At 36.3% G+C, this 22,459-nt stretch overlaps 1 protein-coding gene across 2 annotated transcripts in view; it reads left to right on the forward strand.

Moving 5' to 3' along the window:
* Apoltp (Apolipoprotein lipid transfer particle) overlaps positions 1 to 22,459 on the forward strand; it is a 6,186,292-nt gene that overhangs the window by 29,864 nt on the left and 6,133,969 nt on the right. The gene's annotated exons all lie outside the window — the stretch shown is intronic.

Consider the following 22,459-nt stretch of genomic DNA (forward strand, 5'->3'; position numbering starts at 1 on the left):
CATGTCTTGCCCCCCACTTTTAACGTCCAACCGCCGCCACTGACTCCAGAAACTGCATTATGTCCATGACCATAACTCCTTTCACTCCAGCCACCATCAACGTACACTGTTATGTATGGAACACCATCGGGGTCAACATGTCCCTTCTCGATTGCAATTTGTCTTTCTTTTTCTCCATTTTGTTTCATTTGAGACCATAGACTATCAGCCCAAACCTGCAGACAATTAGAAATAGAAAAATAAGGATGACTTCCTAGCACAAACTTAGTCGAAAGGTTTGTGACATAAATCCAAAATGCGTTGAAGCAATTTTGGTGTCTTTACTGAAAATGTAAAATCAACTACATATAAATAAATACTGTACAAATAAATAAATAAATAAATAAATAAATAGAAAAATAATTTAAACTTTGGAACTACAATTCCAGTTTTCCATTATAATTTAAGAAATGTAAGTAATACAGATCTAGAAAGACAATTGCAAACGTAGTAATTATAATAAATTTTGAATGTTCAAATTTACAATGTTGTAGGTCCAAAATAAAGTTTAAGGAAGTATTCTAGTTTTCTCCAGAATGAGTTATTGTTAGAGGGAAATTGTAAGCCTATTCTTATTGCATATCAAACAAATGTATTACTTACCGTTTCTAGGTGCTGTTCAGTTTTACTAAACAGATCATTACTCATGCATGGAATGTTCATTACACTGAGTAGCTCCTGAAGATGGGAATAACCAATTCCAATTGTTAGAGTACCCCAAACTGCACTTTCATTTATTGTCATAACTTTTGACCTGGGAGTTTCTTCAGTTGAATGACTATTTCTCTGTTGCATACCCTGCACTTGAAATTGATATAACTACGGAGACTAACACGTCTTTCTTTGTGATACCGCAATTTCCCTAAAGTGCAGACTTCACGGTGTTTATCTTGTAATGTCATCGACCACCGAAGGACGTCTCCCAAATCAACAATTCTGCGGCCACTTAACTCAGATTTCTTGGTGACTTCCGTTTCAGGCTCGATAACATAGAATGGTTCGATTTCGGTACTGTGGAGGAAAAAGAACTCAATATGAGAATGAGAAACTTTCCCAATTTTATCATAAAGACACAAAATGAAATGTCTATAAATTAATAATCACAATCCGAAATTTAAATTTTAAAATGATTTATTTTTATTAGTTAATCTGCTCTTATACCTTCCCTCCATGAGCGCCCTAAGGGGGGACGGGGGCACGGTCCTCCCTTGACTCACGAAAATGTATAATGTATAGACCCAGCATTGCGACCCGGGGTTGCATTTTTCCCCATTCCACCAGCTCCAACTATACGCCCCCCCAGAAAATTTTCTTCGGGATTCGTTGCCCCCCTCCCCTTGTAACAAAAAATAATCATATCGCAGACCCGCCCTCTCTCCTAATCTGATTACGTAATAACTCCTTTGTACGTACAAAAGTATTCTGTGACAGTCTTTGTATGAACATTTAACTTGTTCATATACAAAGTTACTTTCTTGACAGGATATAGTTCTCAAACAGATATCCGAGTCCGGTGTGAACACACCACTGTCTACATACGATATGTAAAACGTAGTGCTGTAATTTTACTACATAGCTGTTCTCAGTAATATAATAAGCATATTATTATTATTATTAATTTTAATTTTAATTATTATTATTATTATTATTAGTTTTGAAAGAAACATAATTCTAATCTGCTTTTTTGTGTAGAAAATATAAACTATTAAGTAAACATCCTTACCTCATATTAAAACTATCTTCCTGCTGAAAACTTCTAGAAGAGCTCGTAGATTCTTCACCGATGTCTTTGTCTGTCCGAAGGCTATTGTCTCCCTGTAGTGGAGTATCTTCCAAATTCTCTGTAACGGCATTTGCCGGTACATTATCACATTCAAGTTTTCGTAGTTTCCACGCTAGACGACGTGCTTTAAATTGCTTATTTCTTTTTCTCGTTTTTGACAGTAGTCGTTTCTTTCTAGCCATTATGACGGATAGAAAATCACGCACCACCTTCACAATAGAAAAGAGCAGCAAGTGGTTAGTAACACTGATGCTTTCTACGCTTATGGACGAAGTATGGCTACAGTTCACATGGCGGCGCCACCGTACGACGGGAAATTCAAAATTATCGAATATTGTAATAAATTCCTACTTTTCTCGAAATACGTACAATTTTAAAAGTAAATAATTATTGCAAAAGAAAGGACAACACTCAGGCTATAGAACTATATATATTAATTCATAAACATATTCACTATCTTAGTGTAACGGAAAGTGAAAAAAGAGTGTTACTTTGCAGCGCGTTGTTTTGCCGAGAATTGTTGTAATTGAATTGCGCACTTCTTCAAAGAAAGTCACATAAAATTTAAGTAAACAAGAACAAAACTTTGTAAAGTTACTAGATCTCTTAGAGAAAGTGTAGGGAGTAATATGTTTTAGTTTCACTGTTCTTGCTTTATTAATTTAGTGGAAAAGTAGGAATAGCTTATCGTTAATTAATTGTTAATTATTTCATAATTAATTAATTAATCTTCGGAAAAAATATTTAGAAACGATATAAATATCATCATTATCAGTCTTCAAATAGAAATCAGAAATATTTTCCCATTATTTTACGAAAATCTTGAACGTCGTATATGCCCTTAAGAGAGCGTAAGGATAAACTATCAGGCCTATTGTCGCGGTCTATTGGAACACGTCAGTGTGATGCAGGCATCTATGCTTCAAAGAAACGTGCAAAGTCATAGGCCATAGGGTTACCTATAAATAGTTAATGTGGCCATGAGACGAGACCTTTGGGGTTGTCTCATCTCGTCGCATGAAACAGTCTCGTCACAAAAAGTATAGCCTGATTCGAATTAGGAATGGGCAAAACCGGTTTCTAGAAAAAACGAAATCCGAAATACCGACTTTTCTGTGTTCTCCAAAAACCGGTCCGGTTTTCTCCAAAACCGATTTCATTTCACCAAAAACCGGTTCTTTTTTCAACCGAAACCGGGTTCGTTTTCTCTAACACCGGTTCGTTATTCCCACCGAAACCGGTTTCGGTTTTGTCCAGAAACCGTTTCGGTTTTTCACCAAAACTAATTTCTGTGAAAACTTTTGGAAAACATAAAACTATTTCTGTGGAAACGGAATCAATTTCCGGAGAACAACGGATACTATTCTGTTCAGAAATAAAAAAAAAAATGAAAAAAACCGGCACCGGGTTTGAAGAAAACCGAAACGGGATCCGGTGAAAACCGAACCTGCTATGTAGAAAGCGGATAACCGGTTTCGGTGAAAACAGAACCGATTTCGGTTAAAACCAGTTTCGGTGAAAAATCGGGATTTTAAACTTTTCAAAACCCGGTTTCGGTTTTCCTAAAAACCGAAAACCGGAAAACCTGCTTTTCTGCCTACCACTAGTTTCAATAGATCGCGACTGTAGGCCTCATACGCTCTCTTAATGGGAGCAACTGGATTGCGCACACTATAGATCCCGAATTGCGCACAAATCTTTGTTGATCTTTCTGAACACAGATTTTTGCCCAACGTTGCCACAATGCTAGATTTAAAATCTGTGCGCAAAGAAGGTTTTCCTTCAGACTAGGATAGAAACAGAAATTAGAAATAAAATTCATATTATATTGAGGATTAACTCAATATAATTTGGTCAGTAGATACAAGAAGTCATGATACCTCGAAATTTACAATCCAAATGCTAAAATTTTCTTGTCTCATAATCTGAATCCCTTCGGAGTTCTAGTACCTATTTTTTGGTACTAAAGTAGCGTCTTCATTATTCGATTAAAAAAGAACCAATAAAGCTTTTTACTTTTTTTTCAAGTCTAGAGGCACTGTAGAACACGTTACGTATGGTTTCACGCCTTCCTGCATCGAGACATAGGAGATGATGACATCATAACTTTAAAAAATATATTTTTGTTAGGCCTATTTTCATTATTTTTGGCGCACTTACTTTCGCACCTAGAAGATTGAAAGTTTGTACAAATATTCAGTCCACCGAGTACTATTTATTAAATTTTTTCGGATCTGTGGGTTAGCACAAGGTGGATCCAGAGGGGCAAAAAGGTAAATGAAAGGGATTTTGTGGTTTAAAAAATCCTTTTCTCGCGCTTTTCCCGCCTGAGATACATGATGGAGACATGTGAAGGGGCCGTTTGAAAGGCAGTTTTATTCCGAAGACAATAAAGGGCGAACTATGATTCTAGGATAAATATGGATGTCTCAGCAAATGTTCTGCCTGACATCAAGATATTTTACAGTAATCTGGGGCATTGTGGGGATTATTGATATTTTCCTCGCCCTGACTGTCCAAGATAAAAGCTTGAAATTTTGTACAGGCATTTAGTATACCCCTTAGTGTTTTCCAGTTGCGTTTTAGGTCTCTGCATTAACATAGTGGGGATCCAGAGAGGCTCAAAATTTTAAAAAAGAAATATTTTCAAAGAAAAATCCCGATTTCTCTCAAAATTTCCCGCCTCAGGGACATGATAAGGAGATGTGAATAGTACCATTTGAAAGGTTGCTCTATTATAAAAGAAAATGAGGTATGAACCATGATCCTATGATAAATAGGGATGATGCTGTAGGTCTCTATTACCTTAAAAAGCCGGAATCTATAAGGGTTAAGTATTTCATACTGCTTCAATATAATGTAATGTTTCTTTAAATCTTCCTTTTTGTGTGTATTAGTATATACTTTCGCAATTGATCTTAATTTCAATTTTGTTTCTGATTGTATCTTCAACAAAGAAGAGATCACCTGATAAATATCTGGATCAAGTGAATAGAATTATTAATTGTAATGTTTGTGAAATGTTTCCGCCCTATTTTCGTTCGAGGAGCTACTGAGGGTTCTGAAGCCCATATTCTAGGTGGAAACCCAAAACAAAGCAAACATTTATGATGACATTCTTAATGTTAATAATAATAATAATAATAATAATAATAATAATAATAATAATAATAATAATAATAATAATAATAATAATAATAATAATAATAATAATAATATAGTATACATACTTCCCACTACTAGCCAAGTTTTATGGAAAAATTGAAAATTGAAAAAGTGAATAATTTTCTCCATTGTCGTAAAGTTTTGCTTTGGTAAATTTATTAAGGTCTGTCGTTAACGTCTGGTCATATAATAGGATACTTATTACAATAATATGTGCGATACAATGAACTTAAATTACAATATTATTAGTATAATACAACAATGTGGGTAAACTACTTCTTCATATTAATTAGACTGCATTCCAATATAATCCTTGCAAAATTACACGATTTACTTATTAATAATATGACATCTGTCAATATATATCTTAAATCACCTTCCTAAATCTAGTTAAAATATATAATTACAAACAGTATTATGTAACTACCTGCTAGTTTTATTACATACGCTACGACTATGCACAGTAAATGCTATCATTGTTCGTACCTAATGTTACTCGCACAAGTTAGGACGATAATCTTAGCTTCTTCATATATAAATAGTAACTTTCCTTCATCATAACTGAACTCAACTTCTCTTTCAATCACTTACTGAAGCAGCCTCTGTAATATTTCTCGGAAGAACCGGTGTGAGATCTTTTTTTTTTATTTTTTTTTCGAATGCAGTATAACTTCTCTATCCTTATGTGTTAATTCCTCTGTATTTTCTAAGTTAGCTCAGTCCTAGTAATTTTATTCGGCCCTTGGGTCCGGTATTCCGCCGCTCTTTTCTTACAGATTTACATAACAGGAGATAAAATATTTTCCATCTGACAACATTGCTTAATTTTTCTGTGCGCAATCCTGTACATAATGACAGCTTGTCAATGACTTATCAGATAAAACTGATAAAACTGGAAAAGTGTGCGCAATCTCATTGCAGCCCTCTTAATACTGTGTTACTGTTCTGCAATATTGGTGACTTATAGTACTTGATATCATTACGACCCGAATATGGCGATTATTAACATTAACTATATGACTTCTACACAGGTGTAATGGAAATTTATGACTGAGAAGCTAGACAGAGTGCGTAAGTAGAAGCAGGTGTCCGGGGGCAGACCACCCCAACATCTCACCTCAATTGATTGAAAACACTCACCTTTGAGTCTAGTTTTTTTTTCTTGCATTATATTATACTCGTCATATAGTTCAAACTAAGCAAGAAAAAAATATATATCGCAGTCTTCAAGTTTTCGAGATATGCGTATGCGCACAATTATTTACACCTACCGCGTAGTTCTGCGCAGGTGCAGACAATTCGTTTTAATTTCGTTTTAAATCAATCATGTATCTACTATGGCTTGCAAGGTTTGCTAGATCTCGGTGCATCCGTTCTCAAGATACCACGACAAATGTCATCTTTAATGAATCGACTGTATCTCAGAAACTACAGCTTTTTCGACAATTTCCTACTAATTACATTAGTTTCGCAAGGTTTCCTATTAGTCTACCAAGTTTCATCAAAATCGGTTGTTGTGGCCCAGACACCTTATGGATGTGTGAGAGGCCCTTTACCTCCGTAGCCGTCGTAAGAGATATGACAGAGGGTGACATCAAAATTATAAAAGAAGATCGATATTAGTGTGGAATCCATAATTATGGGGGTCACTTAGGTAAAGAGAGGCACTCCGGACGCCATGTAAGTTATGCCCCTATTAGCACTCTGAAGGAGTGTGTGAAATTGTGGTAAGTGACTGAAAATGACTGATGTTAGTGTCGAATCCATAGCTTTCGGGTACCCAAGTTCATTGGAAGTAGTTCTGATGAATTTTACGTTTAAGTTCAACTTCCAGTATGGATAAGATCCCTCAGCACATCTACTAAGGAGAGTCGAAGGCAGTAACATATATAATTAGAGTCCGGATTTTTATGTAATATCAAATCCCGAAATATGTACTTTAATATGTAACAAAAATCGCTTAAAATGTAAGAAATATGTATTATTAATAAGAATATGTAATAGTACATATGTTACATATTTATGAAAACGTAACATTAACACGCGTATGAGTATGCAATATTTAAACAATAATGGAAATAAGAAAGGAAAATCTACTACACTTTATCCTGCTTAATGCAAGTCCCCCAATGAAGTGAAATGCTTGAACAGCTGAGACAGCCATACGCCATTTTTGTGACTGATTGCAGCATAATAAAAATCAGACGCGAATGAAGGAAGATGTGAATCGGCTAGAGAGAAACTGGAAAGCTGCGAGAAAAGCAATGCATACGGCATTTGTACGTCAGAAATCTCATATGGTGTGATGTGGTTCCTTTTCAAATCTAGAACCTTTTACACTAAATGCGCATCCGTCACCATGGCCCAATCTTGAAATGAATTATACACAATATACAAATTTAAATTCTAAAATAAACTTAAGACGAAATGTATTGTTTTATATATATTTATTTCATGCAGGGAAAAGCAGTCCTATATCTTCTAAACAATACCAGCTGAACTAAGATTGAAGAATATTTCCATTAATGAACATTGTTGTATTTCAAATAAAGTACTTACAAAAGACGTTCCTGCAGTTCAATTGTGTGTTGTTGCACAATGGGTTACAAGGTACATTTCCAAATGATCAGAAGTAAAATTGTGTCGGCGATCGGATAAAATATTCTTCTATGCAGAGAATGATCTCTCCACATCATATGAGGTAACAGGATCGTATTTCAACAGGGGGATGTAGTTGGGGAAAATATCTTCAGGGGGGTTCTTGTTTCACTACGGAGAATCTCACACACTGCCAATATGGTGTCGTGACCCGGGTTTCTTTCCAGCACTGCATTTAGTTTCTTTCGAAATTGTTCTCCTACATCTCCACACACACCTTGCAGCAGTCTCTTTGTATCCCCTATGATTTCCATGTATTCCGGAAGAGGCCGCCCAACAGTCTCTAACTTTTTAATGCTTGTAGGTAGCCAACCAAAGTTGCTGTCTATGTATGTGATATCACACGCTACTTTTGAGTCATTAAGCAGTTTCTGAGCAATGCCAACTGACACAGCAGACTCCGATGGAAATGAATGAACAACAAGCTTAATTTCTTGAAAATGTTCATTGTAGTAATGTACTGCCTGTATCCAAGTGCCTCATCGTGTTAGCACAGGCCCGGAGGAAGTAGCACGTCTGGCAGTTGGTCTCTGTAAACTTGAACACGTTGTGGCGCCTTAACAAACGTTTTTTTTTTTCGTGGAAGAAACTAGTTGATTTACTTCGCAAAAGTTGTCTCTCACCTCTTCAGCAACACGCTGAAGAGCATGGGCAATACAGGTGAAATGAATTAAGTGAGGTTAAAAAACAGTAAGTGCTTTAGACGCTTTTAACATGTACGCTGCCCTGTCTGTATAGAGAACAAGGATTTTTTTCTTCCTGAACTCCTCCCGGCCACAACGCTTCAAGACCATTGTTTACAAAGCGAGCAATCGTGGAAAGAATCGTGCGTTCCAGCAATTTACTCGCAATAAGATAAGATTTAGATGGAGCATCTTCATTTAACTTTACAATCACTAATTTGCTACATAACGTCCAAATAGAAATCCAAATATATGAACTACCTATTTCTGCCTTATGATATCTATAGCTTCCCTATAACAAACTTCGAGATAACACTTTCGAAGAGTGGATTCTTCAAGAATTCGACGCCCGCAGTACTTCTCCAGAAAAGCACGGTATTTTGGCACTTGAACTTTGTTCCAAGAAATGTTTGCTGCTATTATTGCTTGGCACAAGTCTTTGAAAAACTCACTCACTGAAGTATCTTGATGCATTTGTGTCAAGAGTACTTGTTTTTTTTTGCAGTGCGCAAATTTTTTTCTTACATGGAGTGCACTTTGTGCATGTTGTTCTGAGATTTCATTGAACATCCATTTTTTTTATCACACATTTAGCACAACACCAATTTACCGTCCGTAGTAAACGCACCAACGATAGTTACCAACGACCGCAATTTCGCGGATGAAGTTGAGGCAACCGGAGCTATTTCTAAATTCGACGGTCAATACACAACACGTACGTTTTGCAACTGCAATACTAGATACTGTCCTCCTGTCATTCAGTTGAACAAGCAAAGTTCTTTCAAAGCTTAGGTTACCTGCTATGTGTTGCCATTGTCGCCGGCTATTGGAACGAACTCTTGCAGTAAATTCCTGGAAGCACACTAGCATACAGTTTTAACTTGAATTGCAGGATTTGCTTTCATATTTTTTTCCCGTCCGATCTCCGATAACAATCAAATAGACTTCATGCTAGAAATTTCCTGGCCAGTCGCCTGCCAGGCATGTAGTCTGTCTTCCTCCAGAGTTGAGAATAAAGAGCGCTGCTAACGTATCCCGGAGGGAGGATTTTACTTGTTTCTTCTTATATTTCTTTTGTTATCGGCGGAAATTCTGCGAAACATGGTTTGACAAATAAACAAAAAGAGAGAGATAATTCTCTTTCGGTAAATAAACGAAAATATAGATATGACAAAATTGAATCTAAATGCAAACCTTAAACGGTTGGAGAGGTTTTATTTATTTTAAATTAAAATTTCAGTAAACGCAAAATTTTAAGACCGTTTTATGTAAAAAAAAATGCAGAAACCATAGAAATATGTACTATTTGTCAAAATATGTAAAAATATATAATATGAAACTTGATTTGAGGAAGCACCTACAGATGTGAATCACAAACGTTTAAGGATTTGACGAACATACATATGAAGGAAAAAATATGTAATTACATACAAATGCGGACATTATATATAATGATTCAAAACGACTGATATTAGTGTACAGCGCATAGTTACGGGATCATCGAGACACATATAAACACGTCTGGTTCCGTTTACTCATTTAGAGGTGTCTGCTTGATTTTGAATTAACAAATGCATAATGGAAGGCGTTGCTCGCATAGCTCTAAATATTTTAATGTATATGTATAAATGTATATTCCAGCTTACCTCCGGAATATCTGGAACAAAATTTTACCAAATGTGGTAGACGTATTACTTTCAATCTAAGAAAGAAAATATTGTGGTAGCAAGAAACCCCAAGGGATGAACGTTGGGAGGAGTGACATGTAAAATAATGCAAAACGACTGATCGTAGTGTGTTGTCCTTGAGATGAATAGTGATGAACCCAATGACATTAACGTCCAAATTTATCCCCATCTTCACGGTATGAGAAGCTGGGAGATCTGAAATTTAAAATGTCAAAAATTACTGATTTTTTTTTCTTTTTAGTTTTTGAGGTCGGGAAAGTGTTTCGAATAACTTTTGAAGGTAGTACGTATCCAATTCAAGATGGGCATTTTAATCATATCAATGTCCCACCGTGAAAAGAAATGACCATCTCAACTAGTATACGTATCAATCCAACCTTCGCAATGGAGAAAAAACTGTGTAAATGTGTGTTTCGTCTTTTGAATGAAATGAGACATGTTAAAATCAGAGATGGAATGGATCGTTGAGTCAAATGGGTCAATATTTGTGAGTGGGTGAGTTGATCGTGGGTCAGTAGGACGTGACCCACTGCGAAACATCACTCACCGTGACCCACACTTACCCACTGACCCGTTACGACCAACCGACCCATTCTACTCAGTGCATTGAAAACAACATCTGACCACTGGTGAATTTGAAGCCCTTTATTTTTCTTCTTTTTCATTTGTATCGAACGAAAAAAGAAGTTCAAGCTCTTTTGGATTTTGATATTTGCAATTGTAATAATAGCAATAGGCTTTACTATTTTTCTTTTGAAATGTAGCCTGTGAGTTTTTAGAGCTAACTACTGGAAAAAATGTTTTATTACAAATATAACCTCTTTATTCAGTGAAGAGAATGGTGTGGATAATGGGTCAGAGTGGATGGTGATGAGTTTTAGTGGGTCAAAGTTGGTCACAATGGGTTCAGAGTAGTTTATAGTAGGTCAGTGTGTGTCACGGTAATTCAATGGGTCACGTTGAGTGGTGGTTCATCGTGGGTCACCGTGGTTTAATAGGTCACGTTTTGTTGTGGGTCATCGTTGGTGGCGTTGGGTCGTGGAGCACAATGTGTGGTGTGTCAGTGTATTGTGGATCAAGTTTTCATTGAACAATGCCATCTCTGGTTAACATTGTACTAAAGAGAAGAGGTTCCGAAGGTATGAGTGGGCGATTTTGATCAAATTTTGCACGTAGATATTACCTCACCATAAAGCAATAAATCTGAAACGGTTCATGGTGTCACTTCATAGAACTCGAGATAGAGGAATTTTTCTGATTGGCTAAATTAAGAACTCAATAATTTATCATAAAAGGGAAGTATTCTTCGTCGTTCCCGTGGCAAAGTACGCGGCTAGTAAACATAAGGTTGAAGGTTCGCGCCTATATAAGGGTACTTTTCTTTTGTTTACTGTTTTGTAGAATCATCTGAACATATACAAATCATGAACATAGGCAATTTAACATATTTTGGGGGAGTAATTTTGTGGTTCGTTCTCGTTTTCGACGCGTCTCTTATGCTGGTGATAACATTTTCAAAATGTAACTGGGACCACAAATTTTTGGTGAGAGGTCGGTAGTTGACCAATTGCTTCTACCGACGTTTACAGCTTGAGGTAATGAACGATGTCCTTGCCTTGTAGACATCATGACTACCGACGTCGGCACTCAACTAACTTTTAGTATTCCGATGCAAACCGTCTATCGTTCATGTTAATACACGGTGTTGTTATAATAATAATAATAATAATAATAATAATAATAATAATAATAATAATAATAATAATAATAATAATAATAATAATAATAATAAGTTCTAGTAGTAGTGGTATCATTGATAAGAAAACAATTGTCTTGCTTATGTATTGTCTAGGTAGGACTACACACTAGATTTGGCTCGTTTTGGTTCGATTCAACGGCAAACTCGACCTTAATCCAAGTCGAGTTGGAGGAAATTTTTCGCGCGGTGTTCTGGAGTAGACCTCAAAGATGTCTGTTTCCAGTCGAGTCGAGTTTGAACGAAAAGACGCTCTTGTTCATCCCTACTAATGAGAGATTCATCTGAGTTAAGTAAAATTGAAAGTCACACTATTTACCTAAGCGACCACAAAACTATGAATTCGATACTAATATCGATCATTTTCTAGCAATTTTTTTTTATATATATCTCCCTCTCATTCACCATAGCTAACCCAATAGTACTCTTCTTCAGACTATAACGAATATGGTTAAAATTATCTAGACCAGTGGTTCTCAACCTAATTCCTATCATGATCATTTTTTATCACATCATGTTGTCAACGACCCCCGAAAAATTTGTTTTATCATAAGTTTCTGTGGGATTTTTAACATACCTATTTCTATAATAGTAGCATTATTTTCTTATTTATAGTAAACAATTCCGTGCCGTGGAAAATCAGCGCCCGGGGCGAGAGTATACGACGATGCCCCCGTACATATGAGTGAAGTCGAAACACTTAGCTGCAAAGCGCCACAATGGTTGGTGCAAGCGCAATAAAATTTTCAAAAGTAAACCCTACTTTTCCTTGATTTTGAGTAATTTTATTACTTTTTCCTCCTATTTTATATATGTGGACATGCATTTTCCTAACATGAGTAACACACTTCCTCCGAATTTTTGGCCCCCTTTCTTTGGCGCCCGGCGCTCCACCCCACGGCACGGCGTTGCTTGTAGATAAAGTAAAAGTGATATATTCCCAACCATGAAGGTGCTGCTTCAAGATGGATGTTAAACTCCTTCATTGAAGGTGCCATTAAAGTAGCTGATTTAAGCCCACAACTTCTTGACAAGCAAATAGAATTGTCGTGCGAGAAATTCTTTCAATTGGTTTTCTGTAACGAAGACTTGGACAAGTTCTGCCTGATGAGGAGAGAAGAATATCCTGGTGTGGTATTTGGTGCTTAAAAGTAATAATTCCATTCGCTATACAGTATATGTGCGAAAGCGTTTTTTTCTTCCATCGTAAGCTTTAAAACAAAGACAAGAAATCCCTTATCAATTTAAAATGGCTTTATAATATGCATCAGGAAGATTGAACAGGGCATTACTGCACTAGTGATATTACACCATGCTTAGGAATCTCATTAGATTTCAATTTAAATTGTATTTCAATATGTAGGTTTCTTTGGATTTGTAGTTTTCTGGTATTTAATTGTACGGTTCTCATTAGTTTCATATCATACCTCTTTCACTTACATTCATTTTTAAACACACTGCACCTTTTGAAAATGTTTAGTAGACTCTTTTTGTTGTTCTTTACAGTATGTATAAAAATAAAATTATACCAATCAGAACAAAGTTCAAAATAATATTAAAAATATTTCCGGTATTAGATTCTAAATATGTTTATCTTTTCCGCTTACTTTCACGACCCCTAGGTTCAGAAACCCTGCTCTAGACATACATGAGTTATGTTGGAACATATACACGCACATACATACATACACTTTTATGCAAGGTGCGGAAAAAATCCCGCAACGGTCCAATATACCGCGAAGTATAAAGATCAGCAAAACAAACATAACACGTGTTAAATTGGTTTTAAATATCTATCCAACGATACCAAACGCAACCCCTCTCGCTACCTCCTAAGGAAGTACGGGGGGTAAATTTAAAATTGTAAATGTTTCTATTTCTTATTGCATATTTGGATTCTCGAGAAAAAGTGACAGTAATTTGACCCAAAATTGAAAACAGTGTCTTCGCAGATGGTGCTTGAATTGACACACAATGAAAGGTGGTGCAACAAAATGTTATGAAAATGCGAATTGTCAGTCCAGTGCTCTGCGGCCGTACAGTTAGCTTGCTGGCTTACGGAGTCAGAGGTTGCGAGTTCGATCTGCATTCAAGGCAATCTTCTTTCTCTTATTTTCACAAATAAATTCCATATGTTTTAACTTCAATTAATACTTTTTGAAGTTACATAGAATACAAATTTGGATGATTTTTTTCGCAAACTAGCCTTAGTTCCTAGTAATAGGGTTACTTACAACAAAAATAAACCATTTTTGTCGCCATTTGAATTTTCTTGCAAATATGGACAAATACATTATTTTTTTATCGAAGTTAAAATTTATGAATTCATTATTTGGGTGTAAAAATCACATAAAATGGTACTCTACCCGTGAATCGAACTCAGGACCTCTGGTTTCACAGTCCAGTACGCTAACCGTATGGCCACAGAACGATGCCGAGCTACTAGATTTTGATAACGTTTTGCGGTCCTTTGTTTATGTTTGTCTCAATTTAAGTGCGATCCGTGAAGACACTGTTTTCAATTTTGGGTGAAATCACTGTCACTTCTTCTGGAGAATCGAAATGTGCAGTAAAAAATTGGGGTTTCCATTTAAAATTTTAAAGTTATCCTAGCACCTCTGAAGGGGGTGGGGATAGGCGGTTGTGTTTAGTATCATTGGATAGCTTTTTAAAAACTATTTAACACGCGTTATTTTTGTTTTGTTGATCTTTATACTTCGCGAGATATTTGACCCTTCCGGGACATTTTCCGCACCCTGTATGTATAAATACAGTTAAGACAGAGTTCAGAGAAAACGATTAAGGCATTACTGTTCCAATCTTTTCTCGTGACCTCTGAGATTCGTGAACTTCTTACGTGACAGTTTGGTGCTAGTTGGTTTACTTTTTTTTCTTTTTTGTCTTGAGCGATGATCTGATTTTGGATATGCTCTACGTAAATCACATGCTGTAATGCGAAAATTAAGCAGTTACCTACCTATGAGAACAGCGGCAAATAAATGCAGTATTATCTGTCAGGAAAGTAAATGTACACCTGTTGTTTGAGTCTGGCATTCCTACGCTCCATCCTTGGAGAGTATGAGAATTAAATCAATCAAATGTTTACTGAGGATCAAGAAGAAAAGTCTAATCTGAATAAGATATTGCAGAGGGGCACAAGCTGTGAATACGAATAGTGCATAGTGTAAATAAAGGGCGACACCGAAAGAGAAAGCCAGAAACAGCATCTAAACGAATAAAAAAGAGTAAAAATTGTCGAAGTGGGAACATAAAATAAAATTAAGCAAATATGCAAACAACTAAGCGTTTACCAAGCAACGATCCTGGTGTACTGGTCAAGGCGCTTGATTACAACTCCAAAGAACGGCGGTACGAATCTGCTCCAAGTAGTATATTTCTTATTTTTTTAATAAAATAAAGCATACAGCACATGAAAGGTGTAAAATAGAGCGTATTACCCGTTTAATATGTTAAGTGAAAACGAGTTTAAAATTTCGGTAAAATTTATTAGAGATGTGAGACAATGAAAATGAGAAAGCAAGTATATATAATCAGGGGTTGTATCAGAGGGTGGTGACCGGTAAAACTGGAAATTTTCCGGAATTTCGCCCATGTGAGTCTCTACGATAGGCAAATTTCTTCAGAAATGTGCATATTGCAGAGAGAGAGAGAGAGAGAGAGAGAGAGATGCTCCCGGAACTGAGAGTGTGGTGCTTACATTCAAATCAACGAAATGCCAAATAGACCCTTACATATTAAAAATGCCGAATACAAACAGTATAAAACAGCAAAGTAATAATTGGAAGCGTTAACACCTAAGGTTCCATGATCCGAAGAACATATCACTAATATCACGAATGTCAAAATATTGTGACTTACACAACTCCCCCTCTCCCCAAATGTGTCCTGTGAAAACAATCACAAGCTTTGGGATGAGGGACCACATTGAGACTACAATATTAAACTATATAAGTAGACTTTTAGCAGATTCGTATTGTTATTTTTTTCCACAAGCAGTTTTATTAATATTCAAGACAGCAAAAACACTATATTTGTTAACGACAAAGCGAAGTTATTGCAACACTGCGTTACACAGTGAATCATGCATATTACACTCGTGAGTTTTGCTATGCAGAGGTTAGCCACCAAGGCACGCTGAATAACGCATAAAGGAAGCAGTGAGGACAGATAGCGACAGTGAACGGAACAAGCAATGCATTACCTACATTTCAAGAGAAAAAAAGAAAGATCTCTTTTTCCACACTTCATGCTGTAGTTCTAACTTCTATTTCCACATCAAAGTTACATGCCTAGACTATTATACAATTCCATTACACTTAATCCAGAGCCTTCAAACAACTTTGTTCTACGAAGGGAAACGTAGAACACTACACTTATAGATATACCATACATAGACAGTTAAGTAGTAATAGTTGAAGGCAATTAACCCCACATAATATCGATTGTCTAAATATAAACTAGTTTCAAACAATTAGACACATAATAAACATTCACAACACCATTATAACCTATCATATATTAATTCCACTTCACAAGTGGTAGAATGAAAATCGTAGACTGACCGTGGAATGAAAACCGTAGAAAATAGAATTATTTAAAAAAAATACAATTGTGAACACAAGTTAGTGAAGGAAACAATGACGGTCAATGAAAAGAAGACGATCAGAAGTCGGATTTCGAGAAATAACTTGATAATGAGATGAAAACAGAATTTTATAAAAGGAATGGCTATGATGCGCTAGACACAAGATGGTTGCCTGTTTCGTCTCGTCATGTGAAAATGTCTCATTTTTGAGAGGCGAGAAAAAGCCTGTGTTTCGTCTTGTGCACTGGCGGATCTAGTTCTGGGCGGGGGGCCTAGGCCCCCCACTTTTAGAACGACGAAAATTATTTAAGCTATTATTTATATAGTTTTGAAAATTTATAGTAAGATCATGATATACTTATCATAGTCTAAATTCAGGCAGCCTCCCAGTTTTTACCTTCTAGATCCGCCACTGGTTTCGTGGCTATCCCGGTGTCATCTCGTGTTTCCAAAACGAGACAAATTGTTATCTAGTCTCCTTTCGTCTAATTTTTTTCGTAAACCTCATAATAATAGAAGTAAAATTGGAAGCCATGCGGCTTCGAAATGTAACGCAATTTACAAGTTAGAATTGATAATCGGAGAAGAGAGGGCTATGGAATGCTATCAAGGCATTTAAAACGCGACGAGTCCAGACAAGGACCTGTCTCGTCTCGTCTAGGAAAAGGAGACGAGACAGACGCTTTGTCTCGTCTCGTCCCGGATTTAACAAAACCTATATTGTCTCGCCCATGCTGAATTGGAAGCCTCTCACCAGAAATGAAGTTGATCGTGGGCCGTGGGTCAACAGGACGTGACCCACAGAAACCTACCATCCGCCGTGACCCACCATAAACCAGCGACACACCATAACCTACATACCCACTACGACCCACCGAAACACTCTGCTTAGTGCATTGTATATAGCACCCTCTGAAGAGTGGTGAATTTTTCTACATTTTACTTTTAGGATTTCCAGTTTCTTCTTCTTTTTCTTCCTTTGTATTTGTTTCTATTTACTTACCTGAGATGAGTACTTACCAGAAGTGCATTTTATGTTACACCCTCCCCACTTTCCCAAGGTGTGCAAGGGTGTTTTACCCCTTCCCCAAAAGCATGAAAAGCAAACAATTATTTCGCGAACACAGCCAGGGGCAGGGAAAGTGACACAGAACGCACACAGCTCGCTGTATAGCTGCAAGAGACCCATGGGTAATTATAGTTCTTGTTAGAAGGTGTTCACTCAAGGCGTAACTATCAAGGTCAGTTCCGGCAGTTGAACACGGAGTTGACTGTAAGAAAACAGAAGCATACAACTTGTCCCTTCTGTCTACTTTTCACGAATATTTTTCACCTTCATGCGTATAGGTCACGTATTGCGTAGATTTAAATATGCTGTGTTAAGTATATATTCCTAAAAATATATGAGTACTCAAAAGGCACATTTTTTCAAAAAAATGAATTTTTCGAAAACGAAAAATGGAAAATGAATTTGTTTTCGAAAAACGACAATTTTTTCGAGAAAAAACGAAAAACTAATCTTTTTTCGAAAAACGGAAAACGAGAAATTTTTCGAAAAACGAAATTTTTTTCGAGAAACGGTAAATGAAAACTGCCGAGAAACGGAAAATGAATAATTTTCGTAAGACAAACTGAATTCATTTCATTTGTTAGTACTTCCAAACTATAGTATACAATACATACGTATAGGAAGACTTATAGAACGCCTATGTTCATCTGTCTGTCTATCCATCGTTCGTCTGTCGCCTGGCATCAGAGCAAGAGCGGTAAGAAATAGCGAGAAGCATAGGTTTGCAACACGAATAGATTCATCTAATGTATTTGACTTCTATTTAATCCAGAAGTAGTAGAAATCTATAGCTTTCTGCTACATTGTTGATTACCACAGAACACAAACAGTAATATATAGACAGACGCGGTTTTCCAGAACCAATTCAGTGTCCCAAGAATATATTCAATGTTCGCCTTTATTACACTTGCAGCTTAAGCTATGCATAAGTGTCTGAAGTCTTTAGAATGGCTTTGTCCGTCTGTCTGTCGACAGGTGTCAGAGCAAAAACAGTAACAGATATTGAGAAGTCGTTTCTTACGGTCGATTTAGAGCCCCTATAATAGGTTCGATCTCCTCCATTAACCCTCCATTCAAACCGTAAGTGGTTCAAATACCTTTTTTGTTTCAATTTTTATCTCTATAGAACGAAAAGAATAATAGATAGCGAGAAGCGATTTATTGCAAACAATTTAGTGTCTTAAGACAACATACAACTATACACAACATTGAATCAAAACCAGAAATTGTTTATATTTACTATTATTTCCGGTTTCAGTACTGAATTACGAGATATCGAGTTGTAGATTTCTGCAATCGATTCAGCTACCAAAAATAGGTCTATCTTCTCCATTAATCCTCTATTCAAATCGAAAGTTGTTTAAAATAATCATTTTCGGTTTCAACATTGGTCGATATAGAACAAAAATAGTAATAGATAGCCACAAGTGTTTTTTTTTCAATTGAATCGATACAGCGTCTCAAGAGTAGTATATCATCTCAACCCACAATACTATCGAAACTGAAAGTGGCTGAAGTTAGTAGTATATTCAATACGCCCTTTTATAAAGCAAAAACTTGAAGAAAGCGTGATGCGGATTTTCGCGATCGACTAAGCGTTCTAAGAATAGGCTCTACTTTCTCCCTTGATCTCTGTTCACGCGAGAAGTGGTTCAAATTAACGATTACAAATTTCAACATTTATCGCCACAGAACAAAATTGGTAATAGATAGCGACAAGTGGTTCATCTAGAATCGATTCAGGGTCTCAAGAGGAAATACCATTACAATCCGCAACACTCCACAAGGACAGAAGTGGTTGAAGTTTATTACCATTTTTGATTTTATAGGTAATACTAATTTCCATAGAGCAAAATCGGTGAGAGATATCGAGATGCATTTTTCAAAAAATCAATCCAGTATCCCCGGAATAGATTCCTTCTTCGTTAACACTTTATTTGAACCGAAAGTGTTCAAATTAACCATTTCCGGTTTTAACACTTGTCGCGATAAAACAAAAATTGTAATAGATAGCGACAAGCAATTTTCTGGAACCAATTCAGAGTTTAAAGGGAACATATCGTCATAACCTGCTTCACTCTTTTGTAACCGGAAATGCTTGAAATTTACTACTACTTTCGGTTCCAATACTTATATTCATAGAGCAAAAACTATAAAAGATATCGAGAAGAAGTTCTCTGAAATCGATTTAGCGTCCTAAGAATAGATTCCATCTCCTCCCTTAACCCTCTACTCAAGCTGGAAGTTGTTCAAATTAGCCATTCCTGCTTTCAATCTTTATCGCCATAGAACGAAAACGATAAGTGATAGCTAATAATGACTTTTTGCTACGGATTCAGCATCCAAGGAACAGATTCTATGTTTCATCTTATTAATCTATTCTAACCAGGAGTTTTAGTTGTGCTACTTGTTGTACTGAAGTTTGAGTATTCAATTCGCATAGATTGCAAGTCTGCCGTAGTTTTTCACTGTGAAACGAAACTCACTTATTTCTCTACAAGAACAGGAAGTAGGAAAAATATCACAACCAGGGACGGATCCAGGGGGCGATCGGGGCGATCGCCCCCCAGAAAAGGAGTACTTTCTTATTTTATATATAAATAAAACCCATCCCAGAGTTTGAAGCTCTTAAAAATAGCTCTAAGTAACAGTATTAGAACCCCACCCAGAAGTCCGTCCTAGATCCACCCCTGACCACAACTCCCGGTTTCAGTATTGATCACCATAAATCAAGCATGGTAATAGTTAGCGAGAAGCATGAATTCAGTACCTTCGCAATAGACTATCTCCAAGTTTTGTCCTGTGGTAGAAATTTACTACCACTTCTAATTTCAATAGTGATCACCATAGAGCAAAACTAATAAGAGATAACGAGATATGCTTATAGGGGAAGTCAGTTGAATATGAAAATACTGGTATATCTAAAAAAAGATGTACTGCAGAAAGTAAAAAGTTGCACTAAAAGAAAGCCTGATCTTTCGTCTACAAACGCTAAAATGTACAAGGTTATACGTACTTTTGTTCGTGAGTAATAAACATGTTAGTAAGGTAGATGCGCAGTGCTCATATTTTCCGTAGTACAAGGGTAATATGAGCACTTCATAGTGCAAATATGAGCAGCATTTATTTTTTTAATGTTTTCACATAAAATACAAAGGAGACACGAAAACATGTACAAAAGAAGAAATAAAACGTAAATTATTACAATAGCGAGCAAACGATAGTTGCACATATACGTAAAACAGTTCATTTCAAGAGTCCTGTGTATTGGTATGACGTAGTAAAAATTAGGTATTCATCTGCTACAATAATCTCAAACAAAGTACTCAGGGCACAGAATATTCACACAGAAGACATCATACCAGTCTTGGCACATATCACACTTGATCCATTCTTTCCCTTTGGAGTCTTCACTAAACTTTCCTTCACAAATATGACAAATACTATCATTCTTCTCACACTGTGTGGATGAGCCTGACTTCTTTCTTGCCGTAGCATTTCTGGCGTTTTCTTCAGTGGAACTATTATTATCCACTTGAGCTTTAGATTTATTTATGGATGTCTGGTTGTTGACCTGCTCCGCACACGTAGACTGTGACAACACCCTTCCCACACAGGGCTGGGATGACAGACTGGAAATGTACGAAATGTATCCAAGCTGATTATTAACTTGAAGATTGTAGAATTTATATCATCCATGTTATTACAAATTACGTTATTACAGAATGTCTACTTTAGTTAACATGTGCAAAAGCTCCTCACCTCAATTTTTCTCATTACTTTAAAAAAGTGTGTGCCCATATTAAACTGAATTCAAAAGCTCATATTTCACCGACTGCTAATAATATTTTAACAGGTTGTAGTTGGCAACTCTGTTTATAGAAAAGAAGTGAATAAAAGAAGTGGCGTTGTGTTCCTAGACAGAACTGACTATAAATCCAGTAACAAATTATATACAACGCATAGATATCAAGTTTTAGCTTATTGTCCATTACCCTGATTTAACTATAGCTCAAAGAGCTACATTTTTTATTCTAGGTATCTGTAAACTTGTCTTTTATTTCACAACAATTGCAGCGAACGAACTTGGGCTACTCTCTGCAATTTCATAAAACTCCAAACAATGCTAAAACTTCGTTGTTTTCCTCTTGCGCAAGGTATGTGTGTGCTGTGTGAGTTTAAGCTTCGTGCTGCTCATATTTTCGGACTGCTCATATTAAACTGACTTCCGCTATATACAAATCCAGGATTCGAAGATTGTCATCTCGATCGCTATCCCTCTATGTAAACCGGAATAGTGAGAAACTACCATTTCCGGTTTCATAGTAAAGAAAAGACGATAGCCGGAAGCAGTTTTTGATATGGATTCTGTGCCACAATGTTAGTTTCCATCTCTAAGTTTAATGCAACCGAAAGTGATAAATACTTACTATATCTCTGGTTACAATATTTTTTCTCATAGAACGAGGGAGGTACTAGGAAGCAACAAACGTTTCTTTTAAATATATAATTTCATAATTCCAAGAAAATATTTCAAGCCCTGTCCACTGATCTAGTGGCTAGCGCGTATACGTTTGATGCACATTGTCACAAGTGGGAAAACATTGAACGTGTTATGGTGGTTCGGATTCCACTTTCAAATGTCCACATCTTGTATGGTCTAGCTCGATAGTGAAAAGGGACGCTGAACTTCAACAAACAACCAAATACAAAATATTTCATCTTAGTAGTATTCTTCTACTGAAGTTAGTAGCAGTAAAAGCTAATACGGAAACGAAGACCCACCTCTTTAAAATTTGATTTCTCGTTTGATGAGATTGTTATAGTCAGATACTTAGTTCTTTGTCCTACCGTATGTAAATCATCTTTAGAACAAATAAACCATTCAATAGTATTTTGCTAGTATTAAATTGCCTATTTTTGAAAGCAATCAAATTGTTTTTGATACTGTTTTAATTAGTTATAGAAAATAAGAGAAATGAATAGGGGATCTTAGTGAGAAGTCTTTAGAA

This window comes from Thermobia domestica, chromosome 6, assembly GCF_964235325.1.
Source record: "Thermobia domestica chromosome 6, izTheDome1.hap1.1, whole genome shotgun sequence".
NCBI lineage: Eukaryota > Metazoa > Arthropoda > Insecta > Zygentoma > Lepismatidae > Thermobia > Thermobia domestica.